At 40.5% G+C, this 17,784-nt stretch overlaps 1 pseudogene; it reads left to right on the forward strand.

Moving 5' to 3' along the window:
• The first annotated feature begins 670 nt into the window (after nt 1-670).
• Nucleotides 671-1,449, forward strand: LOC147947642 (FBD-associated F-box protein At1g61320 pseudogene; annotated as a pseudogene).
• The last annotated feature ends 16,335 nt before the right edge of the window (nt 1,450-17,784 follow it).

The following is a 17,784-nucleotide window of genomic DNA, read 5'->3' on the forward strand; positions in this document are numbered from 1 at the left end:
TAAGGTTAACTGATACAGGTGAAATTTTGTGCGCGTCAATTCGTTCTACCTGTCTATTCTATGTTTCCTACTATAATCTGGAGAAAGAAATTGTTAGGAGATTTGAAAATGAAGGAATTGAAGACAAGGTATTGATGAGTCAAGATGGACATTAGGGAATCTCCAGTGATAAATGCTAATTACCAGAGTTGCCCACATAAATTAATATAATAATAAGAGAGGAGAGAAAGAAGAGAATGTTTCTTCCGTTGGTTATGCAAGCAATGTTTTTCAGCAGACATAAATAGCTGTTAACTTTTTAGTACTATTATTAATAAAAAAATAATAACAATATATATATGATTAAAATAATAATTTTTTTTACAGAAACCATTACTGCGTTGTTGTGTTGTTGATGGTCTTGTGTTGTTGATGGTCTTACCCTTCTGAATTCTTCATCTTTCCAAACAATATTTAGAATGTGATGTTTCTGAAATAACATTGATCTAGATGATCAAATTTATAAACAAACCTTTTTTATAAAAGGCAAATTTATAATATGGCATAATTATTGTATTTCTTAAATGACAAAAGGAAAGAAATCTCAATTTGACAAAAACAAAAGCAAATTACATATCTATATTTCTTTCTCATAATATATATATATCATATCTTATTACTAGTGAAATCCATGGCTTCTCCTTCTAAGAGAAGAGAACTGGAAGGATCCTCAAATAAGAACATGAAACTTACTCAAAAAATTCCCGATGATATGTTGGAGCACATCATGTCCAAGTTTCTTCCATTGCAATCACTTTTACGAAATCATATTCTGTCCAAAAGATTTAAGAATACAGATATCCAATCTCTTAATCTCGATTTCAGTGGAATATATTCTAGAAGACGTAGCCAGTTAGAGGTTGTTGGCATCATCCAAAAAGTATTCAACCAATACAAAGGATCGTAGATTGACAGAGTCGTTTTGGTTATCAATCATCTTGGTGTAGAAGATAAAGTCATCTCGTGGATTAATACATGTCTGGGTAAAAACATCAAAGAGATTGTCCAAGATTTTGCCAAATCCAAAAAAGTTATGGAGATCCCCATCAATTTCTCGGACTTGGATATCTACAAGATTTGAAGCTGCGATCATTTAAAATTTTAAATACTAGACAATACTCCGAAGGTTTAAAGCTCTTGAGAATGCTCTCACTTATACGGAGTGAGGTGAAGAAAGAGACGATAGTTGCAATTTTCAGCAACTGCATCCACCTCGAGTCGCTAAAACTAACAAAATGTCGGATGGATGGTATGTTGAGCATACAGGCTCATAATCACAATAAATTCAAGTCGCTTGTTTTGTCTTCTATGCTAGGGCTTTGGGACATCTATTTGGAGGCACCCTCTTTAGAAAAAAAAAATACAATAGATACGTCATTCCATTTAACCTTGGGGAACATAGGCACTTAAAGACACAAACCTCCATTACAATCGAAATTTTAGTCCTTATTAAAACTATAGATACTTTTTTGATTTATTACATGCATCGTTCGTAAATTGGTTGGAGTTTATAGCATAATTTGTATATCTCTTTGGATGATCGATAGAGAATGTTCATCGTGTATAGATGACAATGGAATTTTCAAAAAAAATTTCCACCTCTGTGTGTCCCTATTTTCTTTTGTTCATAACCATTTTTTTTGTTTATAGTGAGTTTTGATGGTGTTTTTCACATATTATATGTAGGCTCTCACGCATAAATACGTAGGAGGAGGAAAACTCGAAAAGCTTTTTTCCAAGTTTGAGAATTGAAGAAACTTGAAGATAATCTTTAAAGTTCCTACGTCTTGCACTCTTTTCAACATAGCTGAATCAACGAATACCCTAGACTCGAAGGAGTTGTTATCGATGTACGTCTCTTTTTTACTCTATATTATATATATATATATATATATATATATATATATATATATATATATATTATCTCCCACCTATGAGCTGTGTTTAAATATATTTGTAGATTTACAATTTCACTTTTGGACCTCGATTGCCTTTCTGGGAGAGTAATCATAAGGATGAAATTCAGAATAACTCGAACAACAAGTATCTTTTTCTCAAGAAATTCAAGATTTTTGGATATAAAGGCTACTCGCATGAGCTTGATATCATAGAGTTCTTTGCCAAGAACGCACCATCTCTAGTGAAGTTGAAGTTGGTGATACCTAAAAATGCAAAGAACAATGCGTACCAGATTATACAAGAATAAATTTTTTTAATAGCATATTTCCTAGGATCAAGGTTACCGAAGTATGAACTCAGGTTGTTCCCAACTATGCCAAACTATCGTTGCTCGTTTGGTGTGTTTTAAACATCACAGCTCTAAGATACAATTTGTTTTTCTTTTCTTCTGGTATTCTCTCTAATTTGAGCTGGCTTTGTCCCTCTATTTTTTATCTTATATATTAATTCTTGTTGGTCTTTCTTTTATCTAAGATTTGAATACTTGTTGCTTTTGCCAAAATAATGAAATTATGTTTTTTCGCCAAAAAATTCAGAAATTTATACATTATAAAAACCTTTGTAAAAAAAATGTAAAAAACAAAAAGAACTTGGAAAAACCTTGAAGCTTTTTATAAGGTTTTTATAAGATTTTAATAAGGTTTTGTACTATTTTTATTAGGTTTTTGTAATGTTTTTATAAGGCATTTGCAAAATTTTAATAAGACTTTTATAAGGTTCTTATAAGATTTTTATAAGGTTTTTATAAGGTTTTCCTAAGTTTTTTTATAGGTTTTAATAAGATTTTTATATGATTTTATAAGGTTTCTATTTATAGAAATTTTGTAAATGTCTTGTAAATATTTTTAAATCGTTTAAAACCTGATAAAAGCCTTGTAATTTTTTTTCACAGCAAATTTTTTTGCGGGAAAATATGTCAGAAATTATTTTGACGGGAAAATTTTGGTTTTGATTTTGTTGATTAAAATATATATTAAGTAGGGGTAAAATGGTCATTAAAAGTTAAAGGAGGCCATAAATGAAAATTGCCAATAAAAGAGGTATTCTCATTTTTATTCCATAAACACAATTTGTCAAAAATAGAAAAATCAGTTGTGTTAAATGATTTTATGAAAGTAAAATTTCTAATTTATTAGTTCAAATTACAAAGTAACAAACTTTTATCTGTCAAAATAGTAAATTCTTTTGACACATATTGGAATCAAGTTAGTAATAAAACTAATATTATATGGAAAAAATTTTGAATAGTTAACATGGAGACAATTTCAATAAAAAATATTAATGTTATTGGTACGAAATAACAGTTAAGTTTTTCTGTACACATAAATTAATTGATATTTAGATATGAATATATTGTTAAATTTCTTCTAAAAAATAATCAATTCTTTTTTATAAAATTCAAATTTATAATATGGCGTAATTATTATATTTCTTAAATGAGAAAAGGAAAGAAATTTAGGTTTGACTAAAACAAAAGCAAATGATATATCTAGTGAAAATCCATGGCTTCTCCTTCAAAGAGAAGAGAAATGGAAGGATCATGAAACTTACTCAAAAATTCATGAAGATCTGGTGGAGCATATCATGTCTAAGTTTCTTCGAGTGCAATCTCTTTTACAAAATCGAATTCTGTCCAAAAGATTTAAGAATAAAAATATATAATCTATTAATATCGATTTCAGTGGAATATATTCTAAAAGGCGTAGTCAGTTAGAGGCTGTTGGCATCATCAAAAAAGTATTCCACCAATACAAAGGATCGGAGATTGACAGATTCGTTTTGTTTATCAATCATTTGGGTATAGAAGATAAAGTCATCTCGTGGATCAATACATGTCTTGGTAAAAACGTCAAAGAGATAGTCCTAGATTTCCCAAAATTTATTTTTCATCTTTTCCTTTCTTTTTTTTTTCATCATAAATATGTAAAAATCGAAAATAATGCAAAGTAAACAAATAAATTAATTAAAAGAAAAATAAGAAAATAAAAAAAATACCTTTGGGACTTCCTCCCAAGTGAGCTTGTTTTAAGTCACTAATCTTGACTCTTCATGCTCTTTAAACTCCTGAAGAAGCAGGATCCATCTCAACAGTCTCGGTTTGGTATCCTTCTTCGAGTAGATGTGTCTCAGAGCAGCATGGTCGGTATACACTATGACCTTCGAACCCACAAGGTAACTCCTGAATTTTTCGAATGCGAACACAACTGCTAGGAGTTCCTTCTCTGTGGTAGCATACCTTCCTTGAGTCTCGTCCAAGGTGCGACTTGCGTAGTAGATGACATTAAGCTTCTTGTCAATACGCTGTCCCAGAACTGCGCCAACTGCAAAGTCTGAAGCATCACACATGATCTCAGACGAATGATCCCAATTTGGAGCTTGTACTATGGGTGCCGAAACCAAGGCCTCTTTGATCTTGCTGAAAGCTTCTAGGCATGCTGCATCAAATTCGAACTGAACCTCCTTGCACAGCAACCTTGTCAATGGTCTTGCAATTTTTGAGAAGTCTTTGATGAATCTCCTGTAAAACCCAGCATGTCCCAGAAAGCTTTGGATGTCCTTCACTGTCTTAGGCGGTTGAAGCTGAACCATGACCTCAATCTTAGCTTTGTCAACCTCAATTCCTTTCTCAGAAATTTTGTGTCCCAGAACGATCCCTTCTTCAACCATGAAGTGGCACTTCTCCCATTTCAGCACCAAGTTTGTCTCCTCACATCGCGTCAATACCTTGCACAGATTTAACAAACAGGAGGAGAAAGTGGAACCGTATACGGAGAAGTCGTCCATAAACACTTCCACTGACTCCTCAATCAAATCTGAGAAAATTGATGTCATGCACCTTTGAAAGGTGGCAGGAGCATTGCATAAACCAAATGGCATGCGTCTGTAGGCAAAATTTGCATAGGGACAAGTAAATGTTGTCTTGTCCTGATCATTTGGGTGGATGGGGATTTGGAAGAATCCACTATACCCATCAAGGAAACAGTAGTAGGGATGACTCGCTAATCTTTCTAACATTTGGTCAATGAAAGGCAAAGGGAAATGATCTTTCCTGGAAACAGCATTCAACTTCCTATTATCAATGCACATCCTATGTCCAGTGATGGTCCTAGTTGGGATTAGCTCATTTTTTTCATTTTTGATGACAGTGATTCCTCCCTTTTTAGGTATACAGTGCACTGGAGATACCCAAGTACTATCAAAGATAGGATAGATAACTCCAGCATCAAGCAGTTTTAAAATTTCTTTCTTAACTACTTCCTTCAGGTTAGGATTCAATCTCCTTTGGGGTTCAATACTAGCATAAGATTCATTTTCAAGATTGATCCTATGTGTGCAAAGACTAGGCGAAATACCTTTGATATCATCTAATGAATACCCTATAGCTTTTCTATACTTTTTAAGCTCAGTCACTAGCAACCCCAATTCATCATCACTCAACCTAGCATTCACAATGACAGGATAAGTAGAATTGGTTCCCAGAAAAATGTACCTGGGTCCGAAAGGGAGAGTTTTGAGTTCTACCTTCGGAGCTTTCAGTTCCGACCAGTCGTCAGCATGGGCGTCAGGAGCGGTCACGGTCGAGTGCGGTTCGAGCGGTGGTTCAAGTCGGGTCTTGACGTCGGTCGATTGGAAGGTTTCACGTTCTGAACTCTTTGTCTCAACTACACATACCTCCCCTGCGTCAGATAGCTGCTCGAACTTCTCTGATTCGTCCGTCTCTCTGTGGGAGTCTAGCATATTCTTGTAACAAATGGTCTCCCCATGCAGGAACCCTTCTTCTCCACCCTTGGTCAAAGCAGTCTTGAGATGATCCTCCTCAGCTAATTCCTCCAACAACTCATCAGCCAACTTATCCATCTCTTCAATGTAAAAGACTTGTCCTCCTATTGTTGGCTTCTTCAAAGTATCCTTGATGTCAAACTTCATAATGAAGTCGTCGCCCAGATTGAGATCAATCTTGCCATTTCTGACATCAATGATGGCTCCAGCAGTCGCTAGGAACGGTCTTCCTAAGATGATAGGATCTTTCGGTTCTTCATCCATCTCCAGAACCACGAAGTCGGTTTGCACTTCCACGTCTCTGATCCTGATAGGTAAGTCCTCTAAGATACCATGTGGAAGTCTCACTGATCTATCTGCAAGGATGAGGGAGATATCGCATCCCTTAAACCTTGTGAAACCCAACCTCTTAGCCACAGAGAATGGCATCAGATTCACTGAAGCGCCAAAATCACATAAGCACCTCTCAAAAGACATAGGTCCAATGGAGCAGGGTAGAGTGAATGATCCAGGATCTTTGAGCTTCTTGGGTACAACCTTCTTCTGGATGATTGCACTGCACTCAAGACTTAGTACCACCATGCCTTGAACTTCTTTTGATCTCTCCATCACCAAGTCCTTGAGGAATTTCTGGTAGTGAGGAACGAGTGCGAATGCATCCAGCAATGGCATCCTCAACTCAATCTCTTTGACTTGTTTTTCCAATAAGGCTTTGTACTTCTCAGTAAGCTGCTTCTTGAACCTCACTGGGAATGGTAGAGGAGGCTTGTACGGTGGAGGGATGAACCTCGTAGGTCTGTCATCAGAAACAACAGGCTCCTTAACAGCTTCAGGTTCAGACTGCTTCACTGGTTCAACCGGATCCTTGATTGCTTCAACTGGGTTCTCCATGTGAGCTTTATCCTGTACAAAATCCTCCCCATCTAATTCCTCACTGTCCTCAGTGACGTCTGGAACTCCTTGCCTGGGACGCAATGTTTTCCCACTTTTCAGCATAATGGCAATGGCGAACTCTTTGGGGTTCTGAACAACCTTACCTGGGAATTGGCCAGGCTTTGGTGCAGAAGTAGAAGCGGATTGCCCTTCCATGTACCTTATCTTCGAATTCAGAGCTTCTAATTTGACGTTCAGATCATTGTAGGAACATTCCATCCTCTGACTAAGGTCAGCAAACTTCTTAGCAGTATCCATAGAACCGCTAGCTTGACCCTGAAGAAGTTGTTGCATCATTTGCTTCATTTCTTGATATGGGGTTGTAGTAGGCTCAACTTGTTGAGGGCGGAATCCTGGTGGTGGACCTGAAGGAGCTTGGTAACCCTGCTGGAACTGCTGCGTTGGGGCGAATCCCGGATTGTAAGGCACAAAAGGTTTTTGGAAATCTCATTCCTCAGACGTGTTGTTCTGGAATTGGAGAAAAACTTGGCCAAGAAGGCTTTCTTGCAAGCGTCCCAAGTGGTGATTGATCCCTTGGGAAGGTTTTTCTCCCATTGATGAGCTTTGTCTCCCAGGGGGAATGGGAAGAGGCGCAACTTGTAACCATCCTCACTCACGCCGTTGATCTTGGTGAGACTGCAAAGACGGTCAAACTCGTCCAAGTGGTCGAGTGGATATTCCATAGGCAACCCACGAAACTTGTTTCCTTGGATCATTGAGATCAGACCACTTTTAATTTCGAAGTTGTTGTTCTGCACGGCGGGAGGGACGATTCCAGCACGCTAACTATGAGTATTCGGTGTATCCCCAGCACCAATGTTTCGCGGTCCCGGATGTGGTGCATTCTGTTGTTCCATAGTGACTGGTGCAGGATGATCAGTGAGTTGACGAGGTTGTCGTGGTCGTTGCAACTGATTGATTTCGTTGATAACAGGAAGAAGATTCTGATGCCCTCTTGATCTGGTGTGCATGCAAGGGTGCAATCAACAGGTACCTGAGATGAAAAACAAACAAGCAGACAACCAAAGCAAGTCAGTACCCAGAATGATAAGTGTAACAAAACTTAATCTTGCAAAACTTGAAATCTTAAATGTAGCAAAACGAATCCCAAATGGTAATGGCGCCAAATTGATACTAAGATTTTTGTGTCTCCTAGTAGGTTCAATTAACCTTATGCAGTTGTAATACTTAAGGTGTCAATCCAGTTGGGAAACTTTACTAACAATTAAAATGCAATCAAGAAATCACAAGTCAAGCCAATTGAAATAGAGTGCTTGTCTAACAGTCCTAGAATGATGACAATACAAAAACGGAAATGAGTCACAGAACTAGAAACGAGAATGCATGACGAGAAACTAAAATGAATGAAAACGGTGACGAGTCTAAGCATGAACTAAAAATCAAGAAACGAAACAGTCTCAGGAATGTAATAAAAATCAGAAAGAAAGAAGTCCTAAGGATGGGAGTAATTGATGTCGGTGGAGTATCCTAGTCTATAGAGTGTTTAACATACCACAAGCAAACCATCCCTAAACAATGATCATCACAACTTAGCTAATCCAATCTCTTGACAGAAGCTACTCAAACTCAACCACTTCCAAACCTAGCTCTTGCTAGAGAAACATGATCAAGCATGGCATGAAAAACAAGTTCATTCACGTCAACAAACACCCTAGACAACTAATCTCTTAGGCTAGGAACGTAAGTCTCTGGCACTAATTGGTCAGACATTTCATCGAACACCTTTTGGATGCGGAAATGTCTAAAACCTAGTTCCAATTGATCAGAGAGAAACTAGTATTTCTAACTCTAGTCCAGAAGGGAAACATACAAATCAAAGCTTAAACACTCTACATCCTAAAATCATCCACCTAATCTATCCCATCCTCAAGAACTACTACACTACTCAGATCCAAAAATCATTATCAAGGATGCAAACATAGAAAACATTGAAACAAGCATAGTAAGATAGAGAAATATAAGATGTACAACTTTGTAGAAGGAATAAAATGCAAAATCTCAATAAATCTCCACGATATCGGAATACAAGTCTCAGAACGTATTTTTGTGGTTAGGTTAAAAACCTTCTGCGAAGAAAAACAATACGAGATAAAAGATGAGATCTCAGCAAAGACTTAATAAAATGTATATATAGTAGTCCAACATGGAAAGCCCTAAAACTTAAAACGACAAGGTAAAGCGTCAGTTTGGTAATCTCTTGAAGCGTATGAAACCAAACGTCTTTCTTCCCGTCATCTGCGATCGAGTCCGTGCGCGTCGAATGGAATGTGTGGCGGGGGAGCATGGCTCGATCAGACAAGCTGTAACACGTGGCGGGGGAGCATGGCTTGATCAGACAAGCTGGAGTGCGTGGCGGGGGGGAGGGCATGGCTCGATCAAACAAGCTGGAGTGCGTGGCGGGGGAGCATGGCTCGAGCGTGGTGTATACGGATTCACTAAAACGATGATAACTCTTGAACCACACCACCGATTGGCTTGAAATAAACGGCGTTCGAAAGATAACTCAATTCCCTACAACTTTGATGAAGACGTCAAAAGCTAAATCCCACTCGAGTGGAACGGCTCGAACGGATGGCTCGGTTGACGCTTCCCGGAGATGGCTCGGACGACAATGGCTCGGACGACAATGGCTCGGACGACAATGGCTCGGACGACAATGGCTCGGACGACAATGGCTTCCAACGTCTCCTTAATATCTGAAATACTCCAAAATGCACAATGTATGCAAGGATGATGCAAGAACTACCTAAACATGCAAAGTGTATAGAAAGGACTAGAAAATGAAGCAAAACAATGTGTTATCCTAGCTAAATGCAAGGTAAATATATGCTAAGGAGAGACAAAATATAGACATATCAACAACCATCAGTCAAGGACTTCCGTGCAACCGTCTCTACGACCCGCACTCCTCCGACTGATATACGAAAAGGTCACCTATAGGCGATAGACTCACGTTCCAGGCATTATTTTCTCTCGACTTTTGGACTTTCTTTTACTCACATGCCTAAACCTTGAGTTTTTATTGGCTCCTCATCAAGCCGAAGCCTGCATGCCATAATATTGGCTCCTCATCAGGCCTAAGCCCGAATGCCATAATATAGGGAAGTCTAACAATCGTCTCTAGGGTTGCCACCCTACAGCGCACCTGATAGTAGGATTTTCACCTAGGGTATTAATTCCCTATGCAGTTGTAGTACAAAGGGTTATCAATCAAAATGGTTGTTATGTTAGCAGATAAGATGCAATCAGAAACAATCAAGTCAAGCAAAGCAATAAACAAAAGAAAGCAAATAAATAAGAACCACACGACCTAAGCACTCGATGCAAGCATTCAAGTACAGGATCGGGTAGGATGGTCGAGTAAGCAAGACGAGTAAGAACAGCTCGAAGGTATACTCAAAGCAGGTGATCGTGTATCTGTTCGAGTAAGGGATAAAGTTGTGAATAAAATTGTAAACAATCTAAATATGAAAGCTCTTAAGGATGGGGTACTCGACTCCTAAGCGTTCCTGACCAGAATGGATGTCCTACATGCCTCATGCAAATATTCCCTAGAAAATGAATCTCTAAAATCTTGTTAAAACACTCTCGTGATAGAAACAATCAACCTTAATCACTCCCCTTCCCAACTCTCGTTGGAGAAACATGATCAAGCAGGTAATACAAACCGATTCATTATTGTCAATAAACCCCTTACTCATCTAATCTCTTAGGATAAGTGAGTAAATCTCTAGCATTGATTGACTCAAACATTTCATCTACACCTCTCGATAGTAAAACACCCTAGAAGGGAATTTATAAAACACAAATATCCAAGCTAAGACATCCTAACCGATCAAGAACACAAAATCGTCTATCCCATCCCTAGAAACTTTACTTCACTACTCAGATCTCATGGAAAGAAGCACAAAAACATAGATAAATGAGAATTGCATTGTATTAAAAATAGTGTAGAGTAGAAGAGTGTAGAATCGAAAAATGCAAAAAGAAATAAAAATGAATCCTAACAAAGTGGAAAAAGTGTTTGAGTCGCTCAAGATCTCTCTTAGAAGCTCTCGCTCTCTGGTTTGAGTGTCTGCGGCGTGCTAGGGCGAGAAGAAGAAGAGGGGGGATTTATATATGGAAACCCATTAACCCTAGCTTCCTAGTCCTGCCCGAGGGTCTGCTCGATGAGGTGCTAGAGGATGAGCTCAGGTTTTCCTTCGGATAGGTATTCAGATTGTTCTTCCTGCTCTTGGATCCTCTTCGATCGGGTTGGTGTTCGAATTGTTCTTCCTGCTCAATAGCTCATTTGGGTACATGCACGGATTTGACCTTGTTTCTCCCTATTTTAGGCTCTAAAGCACCTGTTTTCATCCAAAATATGCAAATGCAAGAATGCAACACCCTAAATGGCCAAAATGCGTATTCCTACAGTTAATGACCTAAAAATGCTAAGGTTAGGGTAAAAATTACGCAAAATATGGACAAAAAGAGATGTTTACAACATGTAAATTAGAGAGTTATCATCGCCCCCGGATCGTCATCCGAAGTCGATATACCAACTATACTCTCAAGCCAAAAAGTCTTATAATATAGTAGTACTAGGAGAATCGAAGTCTCCCAAGAGCCGTGAGCAAACAATTCTGAACACGTCTGAGTCCTATCCCTAACCAGGTTTCCTTCCTGTGGCTCGCGTAGAACAACACAATGCCCTACCAACCACATTTCCCCTCACTAGAATACCTCATGACCACACAAGAATAATTTCAATGCCACGAGGGCCAAGATATGTCATAAACAAGACCGCCACCAAGGCCAAACAAATGTCTTAAACAGGACCACCACAAAGGCCAAACAAATGTCCTCAACAAGACCACCACCAAGGCCAAACAAATGTCCTAAACAAGATCGTCAAAAAGGCCAAACAAATGTCCTAAACAGGACCGCCACTAAGGCCACTCGTCCCAAAAGACCGTCACATAGACCACTCGTCCCGAAGGACCGCCTAAAAAGGCAACTCTGGCTAAATAGCCTGCCATAAAAGCCACACAATGGCTAAACATCCCGCCACAAAGGTCACACTCTGGCTAAACAGCCCGCCACAAAGGCCATACAAGCCCCTCCAAGGCTCACAACCACTAAAAATGGACAATTTCTAACTCACATAAAACTTTCCATTTTTAGACTTTCCAGTTATGGAAACTTTCCACTTTTAGAACCTTCTATTTCATGAAACTTTCCCTCAAACTACCGCCTCACGAAAATTTCGTTCCCCGAGCACCACCTAATCTTGTTACTTAGTCGCAGTCAATGACCTGTTCGGACCCCACAACATGGCCATCTTGAGATACACTCTATCTCCAACCTGAAACTCAAGATCTCTCCTCCTCTTGTCGGCATAACTCCTCTGCTGATCCTGAGCTTCCTTCATGTTCAGCTTGAGAACTCGAATCTTCTCTGAGGTCTCCTGAACAAAATCTTCCCCATACATGCTCCTCTCCCCCACCTGAGTCCAGCATAAAGATGTACGACACGACCTCCCATACAAAACCTCATAAGGAGCCATTCCAATACTCGTCTGGTAACTGTTGTTGTAAGCAAACTCTACCAAGCTCAAGTGATCTGCCCAATGGCCACCCCAATCCAGCACACACATCCTCAGCAAATCCTCCAACGTGTGGATAGTCCTCTCTGACTGTCCATCTGTCTGGGAATGATAAGCTGTACTCATATGCACCTTAGTGCCCATCTCTACCTGAAATGCCTTCCAGAACACCGAAGTGAACTTGGAATTCCTATCAGACACAATACTCGCTGGCAGTCCATACAATCTGACTATCTCCTTGACATACTTCTTAGCCAAGACCGCTTCTCCATCAGTCTTCTTAATGGTCAGAAAATGTGCTGACTTAGTCAACCGGTCCAAAATGACCCAAATAGCATCAAACGTCCTGGACACTAGTAAACCTACCACGAAGTCCATCATAATCATATCCCACTTCCACTCTGGAATGGGAAGAATCTTCAGCAATCCACCTGGTACATGATGCTCATCCTTCACTAGCTGACACACATCACAACTTGCGACCCATCTAGCCACATCCTTCTTCATCTCGACCCAATGATAGTACCTCTAGAGATTACGGTACATCTTACACGTTCCTGGATGAATAGAGAACATGCTCGCATGAGCCTCTCTCAGGATCTCCTACCTCACTCCTCATCCTTAGGCACACAAATCCGCCCGTGTACCAAAATAATACCATTAGCAGAGACCTGATACTCAGACTCAACAACCTTTGAGGCATTCACCAGCCCCAAATCATTCTCCTGAGCCAACCGCACCCTGCTCAGAAGATCTGCTCTATCAGCAGTCTCCAAACCCAACGACACCTGAAACACAGCACACAAACTCAACGCACTGATCTCTCCTACCAGAGAATCCATGTCCTGCTCCTGAGCCAAAGCTGCCCTCTGCCGACTCAGAGCATTTGCAACCAAGGTAGCCTTACCAGGGTGATAAGCTATCTCCAGATCAAAATCCGCCACCAGCTCCATCCACCGCCTCTGCCTCAAGTTCATCTCGAGCTTAGTGAATATATACTTCAGGCTCTTATGAGCTGTAAACACTTGTACGTTTGCACCATAAAGAAAAGATCTCCAAATCTTCAGGGCAAAAAAGACAGCACCAATCTCCAAGTCATGAGTAGGATAATTTTCTTCATGCTTCCGTAACTGCCGCGAAGCATAGGCAATAACCTTCCCATGCTACATCAACACATACCCCAAGCCAACTCTGGATGCATTTGTATAGAACACATCAGGTTCTCCCTGCTCAGGCAAAGCCAATACTGGAGTAGTAGTTAAAATGTCCTTCAGGCTTGCAAAGCCCTCCTCGCACTCATGTGACCACACAAAAAGAACATTCTTCCCTGTCAACTTAGTCATAGGACGTGCTCTGCTAGGAAAGCCCTGCACAAACCTCCTGTAATAACCTGCCAACCCAAAGAAACTCTTGATCTCTGAGGCATTTTGCGGTCTAGGCCAATCCCTGATAGCCTGAATCATCTCCGGATCTACATAAACCCCATCTGCAGAAACTAAGTGACCCATAAAACCCATCTCACGCTGCCAGAAACTGCACTTGCTCAACTTACCAAACAACTTCTGGTCTTGCAGCTTCTCTAGAACTGCCTTTAAATGCATTGCATGCTCCTCAGGACTCTTAGAATAAACCAGGATGTCGTCGATGAAGATGATGACAAATACGTCCGGAAACTCTTGAAACACGCTGTTCATCAACCTCATAAACGCTGCTGGCGCATTTTTAAACTAAAACGGCATCGCCACGAACTCATAAATCCATACCTCGTCATTCTACTTGACGAACAACACCGACGCTCCCCATAGTGAAGTGATAAGACGTAAGAATCCCCTATTTTCTTCCTCAGCTATACTAGACTAATAATCAAGTATGCTGACATAAACTCACCACCACTCGGATATCAACACCTCTTGTCCATCCAAGAACCTCTAGTAACTTGTCTCTTAGGGAAACTTCCACAAAATAGCTTATTACAATATTAGCTTTCCGCTTAGCAATTCTCCACAGCAAATCATCAATACGAGCATAATAAAACAAACAAGTATCATGCGTTTGCATATTCTGATTCACCGCATTAAATGCTTTGCAAGCCGCCAACTCAAACCACTTTCCTTGTTTCCCCTCAGCAAGCTTACCAAAACCTTGAATCTAACAACCCTGTCCATCTCCAATGAACTTTATCCAACATCGTCGCAACGATTAGATAATCCTGCCATAAAGGCTTCTCGTGAACTTATGTATCCGGAAAACATGCCTTTCCCGGCTCAAACCTGCTGCAACTCCCCTTCTCGGGACTCCAGCACCACCGGCCTCACAATACTGGCGCAACAGCCACACATTCATAATCGCTCAAGTCATAAAACCCTGACCCATTGGTCAACACATCCAAAACCCAAGATTAAACAACCGTCAATCTCTCGAGGTTTACATTCCATCATTATGATTATACTCACGCCCTAGGCATTGCTTGCTCTAGGTCGCAACCTTCTAGCCATACCGCACTTACTCTCAGACCAGCGTCTTCGAGTTATACCGTCTCACTCTTGGACCACAATCCTCAAGATATCGGTATCAGGGGAACTACTCATCCCCTCAGGGGAACATCATCCCCTCTGCCACTCTCGGAGCCCCCAGCCCCTCGAGCTATCGTTATTCAGGAGAATCACCATCCCCACAGGAGCAATAATCCTTAACGACTATAAACATCTCCCGACCATATGTACCTCCTGTGGTCTGAGTATAAGATTGTAATGTTACACCTGCCCACTCAACTTCCACAACACGACAACAGATCCGCCAAGCGATCATATCGACCCTAGGCTCCACCTGTTGCAACCCCACACTTGGGTTCCCAGCATCCCCAACACGCTTACCAGCTAACCCCCTCTGGTCCCTTCTGATACGCTTGCGATCCTACGGCGTACCTCCTCGTGGAACTCTGGACCACACACTCATTGGCCTTGGAAACCCGCTTGACCATGACCATGAAAACGCCCACGTCCACGAACAACAACCCAACCACCTGTAACCACTGCTCTTTCAAGAACAGAGGCTAACAAGCATAGAAATAAACCAAAACCACACAAATAAACATAATACAACTCACCGTGGAATCTCATTGAAGGCTCGAAAAAGATGTTCTAGGACTCTATGCCACACACAATTGACTAACTCACATAATCAATCAAGACATGCAATCTCCAAACATCTACAACACAAAGCCTAGTGAACCCAAACCTAGAACCGTAAGGGCTCTGATACCAAAGTGCAACAACCCAACCCGTTTTTTTAATAATAAATAAATACTCTACAACTAGTGGTCCTATACCCACTAGCCACCTAACCAAAAACACACGACAGCAGATAACATAACTAGAACCAATATCCAATAATAAAATAACCAATAACCAAAACATAACAATTCCAATATCAAACAACAAAAAACAAAGAACCAGCAACATAGCATGTTCTAAAGACCCAACTCTAGCAACCTAACAATGCCAGAAAACATCCAATCGAGTCCCTAGAACATCCTCCTCTTCATTGTCTTGATTCCACGATTACACTTTACCTTTACCTGCACCACAAACACAAATTGAGATGCGTGAGTATTTGAAAAACACTCAGTGAGGCAATCCTCCCATCTACTGGGCTATACACCCAAGCAATAAGATCTCTCATGCCACAAACAACAACAACAAAACAAACCAGGAACATGCACAAGAGACCCGACACAATCCGGTTATTGTCAGAAGGGTGTCGACCGATACCGGAAGGTGTCGACTAACATTGGACATCTGGTGTCGACCGACACCTGCTCGACACTCCAAAAACCCTAAAGGTGTCTACCGACACCTCCACATGGTGTCGACTGACGCTCGCTAAGTCCTCGAGTCGTCCTCGCGTTGGTGTCGACCGACACCACTGCCGAGCAGTGATTTTCTTCAGACATAACCTCCGAATCTTGCCTCCAAACTTCTCATTTTCGTCCCACACGATCCCAGGAAAGAATCCAAGCCACAAAAGCTACGAAAAACTCACAAACAACCAAACAACACACAATATCACAGAAATAAAGATCTTAGCTTAGATAAGCCATGGTCATGTACTCACCTTAGCCAAACAACGAGATCTAATCCCAAACGACGAAGCTACCACCACAACAACCTTCCCACCATATCACTAGCCTTTGATCCACACTCTACAGGAAGAAACTCTCTCACAGATCAAAGGAATTTCCCAAAAACCTCAAGAACAAGCTATGGAACAGTCTTTTCTTCTTTTCTCTCCAAAACTCACAGAAATGGCTAAAGGGACGAAGGAAGTCGAGTTTTCCCTTATAAACTCGAGTTTAGGGCTTTCCCTAAACCAACCAAGCAAACCGGACGATTAAAATCGAACCGATCAAACCGTCTGCAACCGGTGTCGACCGACACCATACTGGTGTTGATCGACACCCCCACCAAAAAACCAAAAATGGTTTTCGGGTGTTACAATTCTCCCCCACCAAAGTACCAAAAATGGTTTTCGGGTGTAACCATCAGTCAAGGACTTTGGTGCAACCGTCTCTACAGCCCGCACTCCTCCGACCGATATACGAAAAGGTCACCTATAGGCGATAGACTCATGTTCCAGGCATTATTTTCTCTCGAGTTTTGGACTTTCTTTTACTCACAGGCCTAAAACTTGAGTTTTTATTGGCTCCTCATAGAGCCGAAGCCTGCATGCCATAATATTGGCTCTTCATCAGGCCTAAGCCCACATGCCATAATATAGGGAAGTCTAACAATGGTCTCACTGGTTGCTACCCTACATCGCGCCTAATAGTAGGATTTTCACCCAGAGTATTAATTCCCTATGCAGTTGTAGTACAAAGGGTTATCAATCCAAATGGTTTATATGCTAGCAGATATGATGCAATTAGAAACAAGCAAGTCAAGGCAAGCAATAAATGGGTTTGAGCTAACAATCCTAAAATAAACAAAACAAAGCAAATAAATAAGATCTACACGACCTAAGTACTCGATGCAAGCATTCGAGTACAAGATCAGGTAGGGTGGTCGAGTGAGCAGGTGATCGTGTACCTGTTCGGGTAAGGGGTCGAGTTGTGAATAAAAATGTAAACAATCTAAATACAAAAGCTCCTAAGGATGGGGTACTCGACTCCTAAGCGTTCCTGACCAGAATGGATGTCCTAAATGGCTCAAGCAAATATTCCCTAAACAATGAATCTCTAAAATCTTGTTAAAACACTCTCGTGATAAAAACAATCAACCTTAATCACTCCCCTTCCCAATTCTAGTTGTAGAAACATGATCAAGCAGGTAATACAAATCGATTCATTATTGTCAATAAACCCCTAACTCCTCTAATCTCTTAGGCTAAGTGAGTAAATCTCTAGCATTGATTGATTTAAGCATTTCATCAACACCTCTCGATGGTAAAACACCCTAGATCTAATCTTA

Source organism: Camelina sativa, chromosome 3 (assembly GCF_030686135.1).
Source record: "Camelina sativa cultivar CO46 ecotype springtype chromosome 3, ASM3068613v1".
NCBI classification, from domain to species: domain Eukaryota; kingdom Viridiplantae; phylum Streptophyta; class Magnoliopsida; order Brassicales; family Brassicaceae; genus Camelina; species Camelina sativa.